Genomic DNA, 17631 nt, shown 5'->3' with positions numbered 1-17631 from the left:
AGAAAAAAGATAGAAATTCACTGAAAAAATCAAAGGTTACAGGGACGTTATAGTTAGAAAATAGAATTTTTCTTAAACATAGAAATTCACTGAAAAACCCAAAGGTTTCAGGGACATTGTAGTTAAGCTCACACGTACAAAACCATAGAAATTCACCAGTTCTAGTTAGAGTTATCTCAAGTAACATGCACTGCTAATGGCTCCACAAATTACACCGCTCATGACATTTTTGATAACATTATTAATAATATCAATGTAATATTTGCAGTAACAATTTTGACGAACAAACTGTGCATGGCGGGGCGCAAGTTATATTTACCCTACTTGAGTTAACTCTAACTTTAACTGGTGAATTTCTATGGCTTCTTACGTTTAAAATGTGAGTCTAACTATAACGTCCCTGTAACCTTTGTTTTTTTTGTGACACTATACATATATATATATATATATATGTGTGTGTGTATATATATGTGTGTATAAATATCTATATGTATATGTATATATGGTGAAGTCTGGGTTTCTTATCTCTTTTGGAAGAATAAAATTCTTCAAACACAAGGGTTCCTGTGTGTGCCGTGTTTGACCTTGTGTCATTTGGTGGAGAAAGTAATTACAGGGTTGGCCCGTCCCTGACACGACTTAATGGAGCACGCTTTGATTGGGGCCTTTTGGAGAAAAATATATATATAGCTTAAATATGTGTAATAAATAAATTACCAAATACATGATATAATTTAAAAGTGGTGTTTAACTTTAGTGGAAGCCTAGGGTCTAAGCTGTACAAGGAAAAAATATGTACCTGAAGATGATTTTAAGAGTTATGTGCAACGCCTAATTTCTAAATGACTGAGTGCCAATGCCTGAAGCTCTGTTCAGAAGCTTGAAGCGGTTGTGTCAGCATGCCGAATTCCAAGGCTGGTAGCCTTAAATCCTCCTCATACCACGTTAATCAAGTACCAGTCACTACCTGCCCCTTTATCTCACTCTTCTAGGTACCAGCTTTCTCCCTTTGTGAAGTTTTATACGTCTTTCTTTCCCTCTTTATTTCTCACAGGAGGGCTTTTCCCTCTCTTGCTCTCAGGAAATGTCTAATGCAAAAAATAAGTATCCATCCCCAAAAATAAGTGTGGATGGTCCCACTGGCAACCACCAGCTAAACTTAAGCACTGTTTATATGAAATAACAAAGATATGTGTTTGAGTACTGGAGGACCAAGCGTCTATAAACAAAGCAAACGTACACCAGAAACATGCAATATCAAGAAACTTAATAATATTTAATGATTTTGTTTTTTTTAAAAATCAGCGAACCCAATATCTATTTATGGTATACTGGAAAAGCTGGTGCATATTAGAAATACATAGGGGGTTATTCTAACTTTGGAGGAGTGTTAATCCGTCCCAAAAGTGACGGTAAAGTGACGGATATACCACCAGCCGTATTACGAGTTCCATAGGATATAATGGACTCGTAATACGGCTGGTGGTAAATCCGTCACTTTTCCGTCACTTTTGGGACGGATTAACACCTCCTCCAAAGTTAGAATAACCCCCATAGTGTGGTCAGTAATCAGTCAGTAGCAACGATATGATTTGGACAATACTATCTACAAAGGACAGGCATTGGCAAAGCCAATAGATATGGTCTTGGCAAGCTGGTGTGATGGTTATTTTTAATTTTTATTGCAGGCACATGCCCAAATAATAAAATGCAGCAAATAAATAAAACTGCCTAAAGGTGGCACACATATAATAGGAATAAAATGTTTACCCTAAAAAAAAAAATCTCATTGCATATAACTTTAATTGGACAGCATGCATTATTCCTAGCAGGCAGATATACTTACAAGACATACTGAAACTCTCTTTAGTTTTATAGCACACCTCAGGAAAATAGTATTGTTCTTGGAGCTGAGAAAAAGGCCCCCGGGCTTTCAAATACTGTAAGGTGATGATATGGTTTCAACATACAATGTTCACTTAAAAATTAAAAAAGTATAAAGAACGGAAGTGCACTTTTTAGGTGCTTTGACCTGTAGTAGGAATTATGGGCTTTTAACCACACCCACTACATGCCCATCACTTTCAGTCGTTCGTGGGCTTGCCTTTCAAAAATCATTGGTAAATGCTTTACGTTTGTCCTTCCTTGGGGCGGTTTTGTTACCACCTTGCAGACTGCACCTGTTAGATGGATTATTGCATGATTGCCAATACGTTTGACTGCGAGAAAACTTTTTCTTTTTGTGTCTCTCCTTCGCGCTTATGCTTATGGCGGCCATGGCGCTATGAATCGGCTCGCTTATGTCAACTGTTTTACTTTTCATTTTCAATTTAAGTGGTCAGAAAAGTCCAGTTAGGAATTTACAATGCTAATAGCTCTAACTCCAGCAACCGTGCGACCCATTGCATTGCAAATACTTGTTATATTTTGGAGCTGCACATGTGATGAGGCAAATTGCCATCACGAACAGTGCTAAATGGCACTCAAATTTGGCGGCAACACTTACTCGATGTTGCAGCCTTAAGTAGACTTCCAAAACGAGAAGAACAAGAGCTATAATAGGCATATGTTACTATTGGCTGGTCCCCAGTCACATTGCTAATGTACCTGCTTCCCTCTAGAAAACGACCCTCACCAACTGCAATTTACAGTTGCCTGCATAGTGTCGGTGAAGAAACCAAAATCAGACTAGACTAAATTGTTCAAATCAGCCCACAAAAGGCCACAACGCAGCCCATCCTACTCTGAAAGCATTCCCAAAGCTTTCATCCTATTGATGAAATGCCAGAATCTTTTATTTAGTAAGTGTGAGTTATTACCTGTAGGCTAATCCTAGTAAAAATGTTGCTTATGAGGGCAATTGTAACTCCTACTACTTACAGTAAGTAGACAGAGTGTAAACTGTGGTATGAAACACTACATTAAAAAAACTATTATTATGTTTACCTTCTGGATTAAATAGTCTACTCAGACCATATTTATTTTGTATTAGTGCTCTAGACCAGTGTTTATTAAGCTTTTGACTTTTGTGGACCTCCACTGAATCATTAATAGACCCCGAGGATCCCCACTGAATCATTAGTGAAGTCCACCCTCCTGCCCCCCCACACCCGCTGAATCCTTAAGTGCTAGTGGGAGCCTGGCCTAGACAATTTTCACAATTTGAACTTCAGAACAATACACAAACATACAGAACGGGGTATCCATCAAACAAATACACAGATGATTAATCATTTTATTTAATTCCGAATTATAGAAAAATAAACATTTTAATTTTAATGGGAAGGTTGGATCTTTTCTGAATTTTAAATTTAATTTTAATAGATAAATCAGTTTGCTAAACTCCAGCATATAACTTTGCCTTGTTGGCTCTCATTTGTCACTGATTCAGTTGAGGTTACTCATTGCCCATCCTGTATTGTGTTTGTTGTACGTGTGCTGCTCCAACAAATTAACAGTAGGATTCCAGCTACATTTTTTAGCCTCAAATTTCACCACATTTACACAACGTTTTAAGTTTTTCAATGTTCCAGTTTATTCATGTACACTTTCTTAACCTGACATTATTATGCTTTTTCTGTACAGTTTGCGTGTCCCAGAAGTGTGTTTTATGGACCAATGGGTATCCGCAAACCAAAGGTTAAGAACCACTGTCCTAGACCAGAGGTTCTTAACATTTTGACTTCTGCAACCTCCCTCTCCCCCTCCAAACTGAATCACTACTCGAATTGGGAACCCCAGCCTAAGCAATGTGCACATTTTGAACCTCAAATCAATACACAGAAACACAGGTAAGTATACATCAAAAACTGAAGAAATGTATTCAATATTTTACTTAATGCACAAAAAAATATTAAAAACAAGTTTTTTTAATAGGAAGGTTGGGGCTTTTTAAAAACAAAATTCTACTTATGACAGAAGACATTATGCTAGAATCCCATACCAGCTTTCTGGTTTACCAACTAATTGTTGACTTCATGGATACAAAAACAGTGACATTTCAGAGGAAAATGCACCGTAGAGCAGCGGTTCTTAACCTTATATCTGCCCACCACTGGGGGTCCACAGCACTTCTTGAGGGTGATATAGCAGATTAATACATTATATTTGCATAAGACAGCAAAGTAGAACATTTTAAATTTTAAAATAGTAAACGAAAAGGAATTAGAAACTGGAGGATAAATGTTGAGTTGGTATCTCCAGCTTGATTCATGGGTGCAGCGCAAGTACAACAAACAAAATCTAGTATGGGTGATTAACGGGCTCAAATGAAGCACCAGGGCGAACAAAAAGATCATGCATTAGGAGCAAAAAAGTAAAGGGGATGTGCTAGATTCCTGTCTATTGCCTGCTCATTTTCTGTTGCAAATTAAGTTACTTGTCTGCATAATATGAGTGAAATGGATATGTTTTCATTTATATGGGGAATGTGTTGTTTTCCCTAATCAGAGGGAAGCACAATACATTATGATCCCTCGTGGTACTATTGGGGAGGGAGATAACCCATTATCTCTTTACAAAGGGCCCAGAACAAGTAAACCTAGTTTGCCAGGAAAGCAAGAGAATGGGTTCTTGGTGGTGAACCAAAGGTTAAACATTGATGATTTAAGCTCATTGAGAGTACATGTGATTTCCTCATTATGTTATGAGTAGTTGTCCCTTTAGTTTAGCACTGCGGTGCCTTTGTTATCTGGTCACCATTTTGGGACTCTCAAGCACTGGTTCTGAATGTCCTGAATGATTCTGTTTGGTTGTGTACAGTTGTTAGAGATTTCTGAAATGCATTGTTTAGCTATGCTGGTTATAGTAAAAGTGAAATTGTTTTGATCCTCTTAAAGGTCATTTTAGTGTGTTATCTGTACAAAAGGATGAGCAGAAAGACTTTGCTGGGTCATTGGATGTCCAGGAACCCAGCAGATACATACAGATTAATTTCTAGATAGGAACAGCCAGGGGTGTAGCTTCAGGGTGAGTGTTTGGGTTGTTACACTCCCTAATAAATGTATTATTTATTTAATAAATATTTGAGTACAGGAGCTTTTAGTTGGGGATGAAAAGGTGTCTGTCGGATTTCACCTAGGATTTTTAACTTGCTCTGACAAAAACACACACACACATATTTTCGCCTCTGTTTTGAAGGTCTTAAAACATGGCTATTTCACAAAATAGTGTTTTATAAGTATTCATCTTAATCCACACTCCTTTCTCTTTCAACTGACCCTTAAGTTTCCATCATACGCTGCTTCCCTCATGAAGATTAACATTATATGCCAGTGTGATTGGAATCTGGAACTCACACCTCTCGTCTTAGTGCCCAAGCTATACCACTGGAAACAGATGCAGTCAGTGTTTAATTTAAACTGGTGGGTGCTGGTAGGGCCCATCAGTTCTCCTTTGGGGAACCAGCTCTTATTTTTCCACATTAGACATTCACCAGAGAAAAACACAAAAGGAGGAAAGGAGGCACAGAAAGACGGAAAAACTGTGACAAAGGGAGAAAGCAGGGATGAAAAAGAAACCGCAAAAGTGAGCTAATGGGGCACAGAGAGTTCAATGATGGATGAAACAGGTATATTGTGGAATAAAGACTATGATTCCTTGGTATTTGGCACCCTAGTATTTGTAGTGCCAGTTTTTAGCAAAACTTTAGGCCCCAATCGTGATTATTTCACAAATTAAGCACTGCATGTAGTACACAAGAAAACCCCTTTTGTGCTGAGATGCCAAATTAAAGATCACAAAACTTGTTCCTCAGTTGGCATGTCAAAAATGACGCAGTTGTAGCTTAGCCAGTATGGTGGTTTGGTGATCTAAAAGTTTACAGCTCACAAATGTGGAAATCTGAAGGTCAAGAGTTGAAATGGCAGCATGGCAGGCTCGGCATTCCATCATTGCAAGCTCGATAATTTGAGTAGAGTCATCTGTAAATTACAGCGCTTAGAAATTACCGAAGTGCTGTATGAACTGCTACATTAAAAATTATTTGCTAATGGTTTGGTGATGAAAGAATTTACATCATGTGGTCGCCAATGTATATTTCGGTTGAAAATCTCATCATTTACCACTTTCCACCATGGTTATTTGAATCCCTCTAAGATGAGCTCTGATTTACTATCACTCTGCCTGAATTATTTATAGCAAAGCAATGTTCAAAATAGAGGGGAAAAGGGTTTCAATTGCAAATGTTAAGATGCCACACCACTTTAACTTTTGCACACCTATTATGATGACGTCACCAATGCACGATTTAGAATTCCAACATAAAAGGTAGGGTTTTAACCAAGCTAAGGAGGTATAAAGCTAAAAAAAAGAAAAGGCATTTTCTTGCTGTGAAATGGAATGTGAATCAGAACAGTGTATGGGTGCAAGTGGGGTGGAATTCAATATTAAGGGGGTCATTAAGATCCCTGGCGGTTCAGCCCGCTGTGCCGGCGGCGGTTGAAAAGACCACCACCGGCATGGGGGGCTGAGGTGGCCCTCCTCCACCACCAGGCTGCCTCCGACAGGCAGCCTGGCGGTGGAGGGAATCATTATCCGACAGGGCTGCGCTGCTGCCCCTCGGATAATGATCCCTACTGCCAACAGCATTTCCTTTGCGGGTTCCCCCACCAGGGAAAGGCTGGCAGAAGGGGTGCTATGGGCCCCACTGGGGGGCCCCTGCACTGCCCATGCACTTGGCATGGTCAGTGCAGGGGCCCCTATGCAGTGCCCCATCGCGCAGGTCACTGCCCGATTTACGGGTGGTGATCTGCGTGGCGGGTGCAGCTGCACCCGGCAATGTCCTGGCCCTGCATACTGCTGGGCCGGCGGGCGGAAACACTGTTTCCACCCGCCGGCCCAGCAGAATGTCCATTATATGGCCGGTGGGGTCCAAGGGGGGCTGGCGGTCAGTTAAATGACCGACAGCATGAACATGGCGGTTAACACAGCCATGTTCATAATGAGTACCTAAGTCTGTGAAGTGCTTTGCAGTGGCAAAGGGAGTTTATTGTGGGGTAGTATTATTCAGAGGACTTTAGTGTCAGTGCAGTGAGGTGCAGTGTAAGTTCACTTGTACTGTAATATTTATATAGTGTTTACTACCCCTTTGTGGGGCTCTGAAGCACTTGCCTATATAGGTAGAAGGCAAAAGCATGTACAGTGTGTGGTTGGAAAGATGTTGTCTTTGTTTAGACCTTCTGTGTGAAGTGTTTTTCTGTTGTGCGAGAGGACCACCCAGCTCTGGTTATCGTGTTATGGGGCGTAGCACTTTGCAGTGTGATGAACTAAGAAGTGTGAGAGACAGGTGCATAGTTTATGGTTTTCAGGACGCTGGCATATGGTATTTGTTATGTTCATGGTTCACTTTACTTGTTACTGCACTTTCTGCCTTGGTTTGTTTAAAGTTAATGGTCCTGAGCAGGCATAGGTTGAAGGGCAAAACGGTTGGGAGATCTGCTGGGATGGAGTTAGTTAATATAATCCCATATCTGATTGTCATTGTGTGATGAAAAGAAGAGGTCATAATTTGAAGCTAGTTGGGACCTGCAGTGGTGGACTAAATAAAAATCCACTGTTGGCCAGCAGCATGTGGCAGAAGTCTTCAGTTATTCTATATCTGTTCAGCTGGTGATTGGTGGTTTATTTGCAGTGGACTATGACAGTACTGGTGATGAACATGACCCTTAGAAGCTTTGTCTCATGTGAAAGTAAGAGTGTCAAGCAGTAAAAAGGAATGATTATGCAACCAGTTAGAATTGCAATTAAATGCCCACTTGTTGGGTTTTACGATATTACCATTATTATGTCACATACTGTATTTGTATTGTAATTGCATTTATGTTGCGCTTACTACCACCATGTTGTAGCGCTTTATGTCATGCAGAAAGCTGCAATGGATCCTAGGGTTAGTAGGTTTGGCTAAATTTTGGTTGTTGGGATGTCTTGCGCTCCTAATGAAAGCATGCCACTCTTTTAGTCCAGCTCCTATGTGACAGACGAAATTAATAGGATTAGGGTGTGATCTTTATTGGGAGTGGGGTTTGTGAATTCACACACTGGTTGGTGGATTTAATAGAGGAATTACACAAAATTAGGTATTGTTGGAATGCAGGGCTATGACTCTTAAAACAGAAGTCGTGATCTTTGAAATTAAGTGTGGGCAATCTGCCAAGGTGCAATAAATTCGGCGAAGGCAAAACGTGCATGTGGTTTAGGGTAGCCTGGGCTCGGAGAGGGGAGGCATGCTGAGTATGGAAAGAAAGTAAGAAAGAAAGGCTAGTCGACAATCCGAAGTTTTAAGCACATGCAGGGTTTTTAGAAATATTGTGGAGGCCTTATGAGATACCATGCATAGCTGTAGAAGGAAACAACATTATTGTATGTGTTTCAATATCGCTGTTCGCCATGAAACCCCAAGCACGCAGACACCATCACCACCCACGGGTAAATATAATTTAAATAGGTGTGCAGTACGAGTGGAAACAGGCTGTGTGGCTGCTCAGGGGTGCATGTAGAGTACTGTGGTGTGAGTACAGTACAATGAGTGCATTTTAGATGAACATGTGATGTGAGTGCAGCGACTTTTTATAATAGAGCAGTGAGGTGTGATTTGAGTTAGTCTTCTTTAACGCCATTCCAACCACTGTCGTCAACAATGGTCCGTGGGCAGTGGGTCGACAGGATTTGGTGTGACTCGTGCTGCGGAGTGCAACCACATTGAGCGAGTTTTGGGGTGCATTGTGAATGCTGTGAGACTGCTTGTGGGTGCGGTGGAATTTAGTCATCGGCGCAAAAAGGATGCGCCTTAAAGCAAGCTTGGTAAATTACACTGGAAAGTGTGCGAGGGTAGTAGACGCAGTGTGCGTACACTACACTACACACGTAGGTACAATACCCAATTCCTCCTGCGCTCAAACTGCCTCCAACAGCGAGCACTGCTGCGATGTCTTAGCCTCCATATCCGGTCTGACCTTCCCAGTATATCATCCTTTGAGCTCAGTGGAAATGTTTGTATAAACAGAGGGGCCCTGGCGTGATCATTAGCGGGTGACAGGGGGCGTATCCGCACCAGATACAACGTGTCCACTGAACAGCTCTTAACTACGTCAGGACGGCGTCGTAATCGTAAACACAACTGCCACCAGAAGGCAAAACTAAAAGTTCAACAGAAAAAATTGATTCTGTGAAAAACACGACCGCGATCTTTGCTAATCCATCCGGAATATATTATTTTTAAAAAGAAGAACATTACTGGTGTTTCTCTTTCCGCTTTCTGGTTTCATTGCTCTTTTAGCATCATAATCGCAAAACACGATTATGGAGTTGTGTGCGGAACGGAAAAGAAACTGTGACGTTGGAAGGTTATGAAGGCATGCGCTGAGTAGGAGTCGTGATGTACTTTGGAGCTGTTGTGGAGAAGGGGCGCCAGGACTGCACGTGATCCTGCACACCGAGCTCGGAGGCCATTCAAAAAGACCAGATGGAAAACATCTGTACGTCAGCCGCTGCGCCGGGTCTCACGCTGAAAGTAGGCGTTATGCTCCTCACAAGCAAGCACAATGTGACTTCTGAATCTTCTGGTTCACTCAAAATAAACGATGCAGGACGCGCCATCTAAAAACACTAGGTATTAATATTGAAGGTGATCTGCATTTCCCACTCGTGGTTACCGTCCCAGTGTAGGGGGTTTTGTTTGGGAGGACTTTCGGGCGCAGGTAACCTGCTTCTTGTGTTGTCCCAATTCAGTGCCGGATTACCAAATAGGCAAATTAAGCACCGTCCTATGGTTCCCCACTCCATTTATGGGCCGCGTGACATCGGATCAAGATAATATTGATTTGATCTTGAAAGAAAATTACAATCAAGATTTCTTAAATAGTTTCCAAAAGAAAGGAAAAAAATGAATCAACTTACAGAAACGAAAACGTTTCAATAAAGACTCTATAGAGAAAATACTGTATTAATATAATATACCCATTAAAAACTTCATTTACATAAACCATAGACATCAAATTCACATAACAGTTTGCCTCTTAAAAACTCATCTTCTGTCAGCTGTCAGTTTGTAAAAACATTGGTGCAAACTATGTATGTGTAATGTTTAGTTTTGTGTAATAAAACTGGCTTGTTAGAATTATTGGTTGGTAAAATTAAAAACGTATTAGAAGATAATTTGAGAAGGGGACCCCGAAATTTCAACTGCCTAGGGGCCTCCACAGGGTTTACTGCACTGAGCTTTTTGTACAGCAAAGACCTAGGCCCGTATTTATACTTTTTGACGCTAAACTGCGCTAACGCAGTTTAGCGTCAAAAAAATTAGCGCCGTCTAACGCCATTCTGAAGCGCCATGCGGGCGCCGTATTTATAGAATGGCGTTAGCCGGCGTTAGCCGACCGGCGCTGCCTGGTGTGCGTGAAAAAAAACCACGTACACCAGGCAGCGCCGGCGTAGGGGAAAATGGCGTATGGGCGTCTCAAAATGGGGCAAGTCAGGTTGAGTCAAAAAAATCACCTTAACCCGATTTGCGCCATTTTTTTACGACGCCCATCCCCCATTAACATGACTCCTGTCTTAGCAAAGACAGGAGTCATGCCCCCTTGCCCAATGGCCATGCCCAGGGGACTTCTGTCCCCTGGGCATGGTCATTGGGCATCGTGGCATGTAGGGGGGCACAAATCATGCACCCCTATGCCACAATTTTTTTTTAAAAAAAATACTTACCGGAACTTACCTTAATGTCCCTGGGGTGGGTCCCTCCATCCTTGGGTGTCCTCCTGGGGTGGGCAAGGGTGGCAGGGGGTGTCCCTGGGGGCAGGGGAGGGCACCTCTGGGCTCATTCTGAGCCCACAGGTCCCTTAACGCCTGCCCTGACCCAGGCGTTAAATTCAGGCGCAAATGCGGGGTTTTTTGCCCCGCCCACTCCCGGGCGTCATTTTTGCCCGGGAGTATAAATACCACGCACATGCCTGGGAGTAATTTTTTTAGACGGGAACGCCTACCTTGCATCTCATTAACGCAAGGAAGGTGTTCACGCCAAAAAATGACGCTAACTCCATGAACTTTGGCGCTAGACGCGTCTAACGCCAAAGTATAAATATGGAGTTAGTTTTGCGTCGAATTTGCGTAGAAAAAAACGACTCAAATTCGGCGCAAACGGAGTATAAATATGCCCCCTAGAATAGGTGCACAAGTAGCGAAGAGCACTTTATTACTAACTGGTAAATGGGGGAGGGGCATTGGCTCAGGGTGACACCACAGGTCAGACAGACCTATAGGGCAATCATGCAGTGCTCCAGGGGCAGGTTTGATAAGACCATATGGGCCAGTTTATGGAGGAATTTGGGCTTTTTTTATGGTCTGGTGGACCGGTTTTTACTGTTGATTTTCCTTATATTACCAGAAACATTACTTGTCGCAAACTCAAATGCACACATAATCTTGCGAAACACATACAAAACGTATCTTTACAATTTCAAAACTGACCCTATGCAAATATTGGAAATATTTTTTTGCTATCAGATGCGCTAAAGGAGGCTGCTTTCATTTTGGCTGCCGGGACTAATTTCTGGTCCCAGTCCGACTCTGGGGACACCAAAGAACTTGGAAATGTAACATCAAAAGGAATGAGGGCCTGGTACAAACACTTCCAGGGCCCACAGCATTTTGGGACAGAAAACGCAACATCCTGGCACGGTAAACGCATCCTACTCCAATGCGCAGCAGCATCCTGGCACACAATCCTGCGGACCACATTGTGGAGCTGGTATACCAGCAAGAGAGGCAATTCTGTTCAGGTACGTTGTATACAACATATCACAAACACACACACGCCGCCCACCTGAAATATGATATACTTGTACTATCCTGCCAGCATAGTGTGTTCAGACACAATCTTTGGGGGCACACCACATATTGATACATACATCTCTTGCCATACTGTATCTTGGTACACAGGCACGGGGTACGCTGTGTCCTGATAACACACAAAGGTTCACTTGACCCAGACACACATCATGGCATCGCCTCCCAGGACGTTTTCTGTACTCTGGTACACAAACAGGACACACTCATTTCTGTCCTTCACACAACTTCACTCTGTATCCTGGAGTAAAAACAAGTGCATCCACCCTGAACATAAAACAATATATCATGGGGAACTCAAACTACCTACGTACGGACACTGCTCATTATCATGAGAACCGGGGTTCACTCTATGCTTGTATGCACATCCTAAAGCACATTGTGTCCTGGAACAAACACCAAATAACCTCCTTATGCCTGGTACGCACCCGGAATTCCTACTCTAGGCACACCTTTTCTTGAAACAGCCCCAAGGGCACATGGTATCCTGGGCGCGCACACTGTAGGTTACAGTGTAACTCAGCACAGAGCTACACATTGGTGCATTTTATTCTGGCACACACACACATATCAGGGAACAGGGGCTGTGGCATACACACTCCAGTACACAAAAATACCTGTGGACAGTGTAGGCTGGCAAGCATACGTAGCAGTGTAAACTGCCTTTTGGTATTTTACACACAAATACAGGAGCATACATAACAGTGTCCACTGTATCCTGTCATATATCTAGAGATGGGAGAGCCACTGAAGGCTCGAGACAGATCCCTGGCTCTGCCTCAGTACGAGGTACTAATAGGAACCCTGAGCCCAAAGGAAGCCGACCCTCCATGTGGTTTCTGCTGCCCCAAACCTCAAGCGCCAAGAATTAAAGACAGAACATTACTTTTTAATGTACAACAGGAGAGAGAAAGAGATACTCACCTAGTGGCCGAATCGCTCAACATAACACCAGTTAACCTAAGATCGATCCCGGCTTCGCCGTTTCACCAGTGTGGTCATACGCAAATATTATATATCACTATACTTTCAATTTTTTCATTATCACATTAAGGAGCATCTTCAAATTTGTGAGTTCAGGATGTGTGCTGTAAAAAAAAACGCTTGTGTGTTTGATTTAAAGTATTGTAAGGCAGCACCATGTATAATAAGAATCTAGGCCGCATAGGGTGCTCATGACAACTAACGTGACTCTTAGGTCTCTCTTGGCCTTTTGGTCGGGGTGAGAAGGGCATGTAGGTTTCAAAGTTGATGTTTAAAAACTATCACTTAAAATGCCTTTCAATGCAGCGATGCAATCTGATGTACTAAAGTGAAAGGCTGCTGCATGTTAAGGAAATAGACGTTTTGGAATTCTGGAGAAACGTTATCATATTTATGCATGATGTGTGTTCCACGATTTGACGGTGTCAAACATGTTCTTGGCTCCGCTCGTGCACGGGTTCTTAGAGTCACGCAGTCCAGACTCTTGGCTGATCTCTGACGCGACTCTCCTTGTTATTTGGTGGGCTCGCCCACCTCTACTCTATGCACACACACACAGGGCACATTGTCGCGTTCAGATACCCAGCTATACTGTGTGCTGCTACACACATGACAGTGTACGCTCTATCCTGGAGTACTCACTGCGCAGGTTACGCTGCACGTTGACACACACGGTGGGCGCGCGCACAATCGCACACATTGTTGCCACGAGAGTGCAGCGCTGGGTTATTGGCGGATATGAGCTTGCAGGCATCTCCCACACCGGACGAAACAAAGTAAACTTCGGGGACGGCAGAACATAGGCAGTCCTGCTGTGCGCCACCGGGCAGCTTGCCCGTGAAAAGCCACGAACACCTCTTGCCCTTCTAGCGCTGCGAGTTCCTTCAAGGAACTTAAGGGATGCTTTGCGTGGGGATGGAATGGACCCCGCACTTATGTAATGGATTGGGCACGTCCTCGTATAAGGGACCATTAGGTAGGCTACGGTGCCCACTTACCTCTCAATCTTTGCTTCCCTGGCTTCCCTTCGGCTCAGCAGCTCCTCTGACCCCCTCGTAGTCTCCCGTGCTCCATGGCGGCTCCGCTCACACAGGCAGCAGGAGGGCGGACGGCCTCCCCTCAGCAGCGTGCTGGCCTGCCGCTGCTGCCCTCCTAGAAAACAGCCCCGCCGCCGTTCCCTGCCTCCAGTCCACAGCCAAGAGCACGGAGCGGCGGCCCACGGAGATACGCGCACTTCAGAGGAGGAGGAGGGAGCCGGCGTCACTGGAGGAGGAGTGGGGGCAGAGGAAGGCAAGGGTGAGGGGCCGGAGGAGTGCAGGGATTTTTGCAACGAGGGAGGGAGCGTTTTTGCCGCACATTGCCGTATGAAAATTCTCTTTGTGAACTATTTATCCTACACACTGCCCTATGTTACGTTTCTTTTGCCGAGCACCGGCCCTTCAAGTCACTTCATTCCTAGACAATGACTTCCACGGAACAAGACATTTGCCGATCACTTCTCTTGCATGCCCTGTTGCTCATCAAAATAAATTCGAAAGTTTTGTAAAAAAACTTGCCCTTGGCAGGTCTCAGAATACCTGTGAGTCAGCTCAGTGCTGGAAATGGAAAAAGTTACCTACGCATCACATACATTAATTAGGTGGTCGAAGACGGACAGCAGAAGCGAGTATGGTCTTGTAAATGAAATGTACCTTTATTGCATAGTTAATAAAAATCATTGCAGTCAACAATGTACATAAAAACGTTATCAATAAAAATAGCAAATCCAAAAACGATCTACTGGGGTTTCTATTTCACCTAGAGTTAGAACACTGATACCAAGATAAGTTATTGGAAACCCACTTAAAGGAGGTTGCATGTTTCATTACGGGGGTAATAACATGAACTGTCCCCTCCATTTTCTTTTTTGTATATTTTTCCTCCAACATTGCTAGTGCTATCAGGTTGTCAGAGGTGTTCGATGAGGGACAGAAGCCTGTTTGGTTCAGAGGAATTAGATTCAGTTTGATCACCCAGTCTTTCAATTCCACTAACAAGCAGTACACAAATATTTTTGCATCAGTGTTGGACAGAGGGATCAAATGATAGCTGTCTGGATTCCTGTAGGGGCCTTTCTTGTAGATTGGATGGAGAATTGCCCCTTTCCAGGAATCAGGGATTTTGTTTTCTGTGATGCAGGCAGTGAACATATTGCTAAGTTGGTTAGACAAAAATTCTGGATCGTGTTTTAAGACCCCTGAAGGAAGGCTGTTTGGACCGAGACCCCCATTAGTTCTGCAGTGTCAAAGGTATCCTTGATCTTTTTTACTTCAAATGATAGGGGATAGGGGATTTGGCTCGTAGTTTGAGCTAGAATTGAGCTCTGCTGTTTCCTGACAGCTGTGTAGTTTGGAGATACAGGGAGTGCAGAATTATTAGGCAAATGAGTATTTTGACCACATCATCCTCTTTATGCATGTTGTCTTACTCTAAGCTGTATAGGCTCGAAAGCCTACTACCAATTAAGCATATCAGGTGATGTGCATCTCTGTAATGAGAAGGGGTGTGGTCTAATGACATCAACACCCTATATCAGGTGTGCATAATTATTAGGCAACTTCCTTTCCTTTGGCAAAATGGGTCAAAAGAAGGACTTGACAGGCTCCGAAAAGTAAAAAATAGTGAGATATCTTGCAGAGGGATGCAGCACTCTTAAAATTGCAAAGCTTCTGAAGCGTGATCATCGAACAATCAAGCGTTTCATTCAAAATAGTCAACAGGGTCGCAAGAAGCGTGTGGAAAAACCAAGGCGCAAAATAACTGCCCATGAACTGAGAAAAGTCAAGCGTGCAGCTGCCACAATGCCACTTGCCACCAGTTTGGCCATATTTCAGAGCTGCAACATCACTGGAGTGCCCAAAAGCACAAGGTGTGCAATACTCAGAGACATGGCCAAGGTAAGAAAGGCTGAAAGACGACCACCACTGAACAAGACACACAAGCTGAAACGTCAAGACTGGGCCAAGAAATATCTCAAGACTGATTTTCTAAGGTTTTATGGACTGATGAAATGAGAGTGAGTCTTGATGGGCCAGATGGATGGGCCCGTGGCTGGATTGGTAAAGGGCAGAGAGCTCCAGTCCGACTCAGACGCCAGCAAGGTGGAGGTGGAGTACTGGTTTGGGCTGGTATCATCAAAGATGAGCTTGTGGGGCCTTTTCGGGTTGAGGATGGAGTCAAGCTCAACTCCCAGTCCTACTGCCAGTTCCTGGTAGACACCTTCTTCAAGCAGTGGTACAGGAAGAAGTCTGCATCCTTCAAGAAAAACATGATTTTCATGCAGGACAATGCTCCATCACACGCGTCCAAGTACTCCACAGCGTGGCTGGCAAGAAAGGGTATAAAAGAAGGAAATCTAATGACATGGCCTCCTTGTTTACCTGATCTGAACCCCATTGAGAACCTGTGGTCCATCATCAAATGTGAGATTTACAAGGAGGGAAAACAGTACACCTCTCTGAACAGTGTCTGGGAGGCTGTGGTTGCTGCTGCACGCAATGTTGATGGTGAACAGATCAAAACACTGACAGAATCCATGGATGGCAGGCTTTTGAGTGTCCTTGCAAAGAAAGGTGGCTATGTTGGTCACTGATTTGTTTTTGTTTTGTTTTTGAATGTCAGACATGTATATTTGTGAATGTTGAGATGTTATATTGGTTTCACTGGTAATAATAAATAATTGAAATGGGTATATATTTGTTTTTTGTTAAGTTGCCTAATAATTATGCACAGTAATAGTCACCTGCACACACAGATATCCCCCTAACATAGCTAAAACTAAAAACAAACTAAAAACTACTTCCAAAAATATTCAGCTTTGATATTAATGAGTTTTTTGGGTTCATTGAGAACATGGTTGTTGTTCAATAATAAGATGAATCCTCAAAAATACAACTTGCCTAATAATTCTGCACTCCCTGTATATTCGATCCACTTCATCTCTGGCACAGAGTTGCTTAGGGTCCCTGCAGCCCCAGGGGGATAAGCCTTGTAGAATGGCTTTGAAGATTTAAATAAATTGCGTCATTATTCAGCAATTGTTGGGAGTGCCTCTTTTCTACTATTTACTTTGAGACATATATATATATATATATATATATATATTTTTTTTTTTTCAAACGTTGCCCCAAAGAAATTGGAAAGAAGGACAAGTGTGTCAGTGAGTCTGTTCTTGCTTACTTTAATTGGTCCAACACAGACTACAAGTTCCAGGGCATAATAGTGGTAAGGTAACTCAGGTCATTAAACATGTGGGGCCAGATGTACCAAAGGATTTTAGCCATTCTGTGTCTATGGGAAAAAGCTTTGGCCCGTGGTTACTCATTTAGTCAGATGCATCTGACATTCTTACAGTGAATGTACAGCGCTTACAGAGAGGAGAAAAATCAGAAACCTCACCACAAATCATAGGTTATCTCACAAGCATGTGTGAATTGAAAAGCTGTTCATCTTTGTTAGGTTCCAGGTAGATCTGAACCAGGATGATACTCCCACAAAAGGAGTGCTGATTGCTCTTTACGTGAGGCATTTGTGTTGTGCCCAGCTGGAACTGAAAATAAAAGGCATCCCTCGTACCCTACAGGCTGCTTCTCTGAATGTAAAGTGCAGAGACTGTGGGTGCCACTGAGTGGGACCTGGGGTCGGTAAACTGCATGTTTAATTTGTGGCCACCTGGCTCTGTTTCAATTGTAGCTGTTAGATCCGGCTGAATGTCTTTCCTTTCTTTTCAGTGGCAGCTGTTGTGTCACCCAGGCCCAGAGGCAAGGT

The 17631-nt window shown here is 43.1% G+C and overlaps 1 protein-coding gene across 2 annotated transcripts in view; it reads right to left on the bottom strand.

Moving 5' to 3' along the window:
- Positions 1-14069, bottom strand: part of DSE (dermatan sulfate epimerase) — a 277759-nt gene extending 263690 nt beyond the window's left edge. For both annotated transcript variants that reach the window (XM_069234562.1, XM_069234563.1), the window contains exon 1: positions 13824-14069. The gene's annotated coding sequence lies outside the window, so the exon portion shown is untranslated. The remainder of the gene's footprint in view (positions 1-13823) is intronic.
- Between the last annotated feature and the right edge of the window lie 3562 nt (positions 14070-17631).

The sequence above is a fragment of the Pleurodeles waltl genome, chromosome 5, assembly GCF_031143425.1.
Source record: "Pleurodeles waltl isolate 20211129_DDA chromosome 5, aPleWal1.hap1.20221129, whole genome shotgun sequence".
NCBI lineage: Eukaryota > Metazoa > Chordata > Amphibia > Caudata > Salamandridae > Pleurodeles > Pleurodeles waltl.
Note: the sequence above shows the minus strand (reverse complement) of the source record. Positions and strands in the feature narration are given on the sequence as shown.